Raw genomic sequence first — 1,798 nt, 5'->3', positions numbered from 1 at the left:
TAGTCTATAGTCTAGTCTATAGTCTAGTCTATAGTCTAGTCTATAGTCTAGTCTATAGTCTAGTCTATAGTCTAGTCTATAGTCAAGTCTGTAGTCTAGTCTATAGTCAAGTCTATAATAAAGTTTAGACCCTAGTAAAGACTTTACTTTAGCCTATAGTATAGACCACACTCTATTCATAAAAAATGTTAACTAGAGATAAACATTATTTCTTAAAGTTCTTAATCGGTCATTAAAATTTGCAACAAAAAAACTGTGTTACACTATTTTACGGCTATAGATCATGTTAAACTTTCAGTACAACTACATACTTCTCATAGAAAAATTTTATTTTTAAGAGGGAGTAAGGGCTTTTAACAAATATACAAATTAGATCAATATCAAAGAATAATAGCAATCAATAAATTTACTACAAAATAAAAATAAAAAACACTTATTTGAACTTAACCAAGTTACAAAAGAAATTTAAATCATAGAATTTTTGTAAAATGTAGGCCAATAGTAAACTTTATGATTGTTTAAACAAACAACAGTTTAACCCAAATACACAATATCGTGATCGTACAGACAATAGAAAAACATATAGAGTTCTAAACTACAAATAGAAAGTTATAATAATTCACATAAAAAAAAGTAGACAAAGCATTGAGAGTTAGAAGTTTGAAGAAAATAAAGTAAGAAATTTACTTAACAAACACATAACACGTTTATAGCGTGGTTTCTATAAGCCATTCTTACGTTTGCGTCATTGGTAACATCCATAGAGTAGAACCTCTTCCGACCCCTTTTCGAAATCACGCTTACATTACGTTGGTTGGGTTTTTTCTTCGTCTTCGTTTTAATTTCTATAACACGAAAGAGTAATGCAACAGACAGACGTGCACATTGTTGTTATTGTTTTTTTTTTAACTGGGGTTTAGAACCATTCCAAAAAAAAACCTCAAACCATATAGCATATAGTATACACAAACCCATAAATATTACAACTAATGATTACTCAACATCTGTCTCTGCAATGTGATCAGTTTGCACATACAAAAACAAAACAAGTATTTCCATGAATGACAAAACACCTAAATACCGCAACAATATATCTGGTCGAACATCAAACCAAAGTTTTCGTAAGTCTGTTCTTTCTTTTTCTTTTTTTGAGTTGCGATAGAAGAAATGGGCTTGAAAATAATAATATAACATTTACCAACTCAAACTTATAAGTTACGAAAAAATTTCACTTTTACCTAAAAAATATGGGTTGCAACGTGGTTTGATGTCAAACATACAACAAAACAACATCAGAACGAATTGTGAAACTCTTACATACTTGTTTACACAAACATATGCATTTAAAAATCTAGAAGATACAGAAACAAAGAAAGCAAATAGAAAGAAAGATACAATTGTTTGATACGGTCCAGGGATGGTAAGTTATATGTAATTAATAATAATATAATTCTCTGAATATAGTCTAATCTATGGTCTAGTATAAAGTCTAATCTAATTTAGTATTTAGCCTAGTCTCTAGTGTAGTGTATAGTCTAATCTATAGTCTAGTCCATAGTGTAAACTGTAGTATAGTTTATAATCCAGTCTAGTCTATAGTCTAGTCCATAGTATAGTCTATTATATAGTCTAGTCAATAGTCTAATCTAAAGTAGTCTATAGTCTAGTCTAAAGTATTCTATAGTCTAGTTTTAGTCTAGTCTATAGTCTAGTCTATAGTCTAGTCTATAGTCTACTCTATAGTCTAGTCTATAGTCTAGTCTATAGTCTAGTCTATAGTCTAGTCTATAGTCTAGTC

At 29.4% G+C, this 1,798-nt stretch overlaps 1 protein-coding gene across 1 annotated transcript in view; it reads right to left on the bottom strand.

Annotated features, from left to right (window-relative positions):
* Positions 1-1,798, bottom strand: part of LOC111685780 (carbohydrate sulfotransferase 11) — a 53,189-nt gene that overhangs the window by 22,021 nt on the left and 29,370 nt on the right. The window lies entirely within an intron of this gene.

This window comes from Lucilia cuprina, chromosome 2, assembly GCF_022045245.1.
Source record: "Lucilia cuprina isolate Lc7/37 chromosome 2, ASM2204524v1, whole genome shotgun sequence".
Classification (NCBI taxonomy): Eukaryota; Metazoa; Arthropoda; class Insecta; order Diptera; family Calliphoridae; genus Lucilia; species Lucilia cuprina.
Note: the sequence above shows the minus strand (reverse complement) of the source record. Positions and strands in the feature narration are given on the sequence as shown.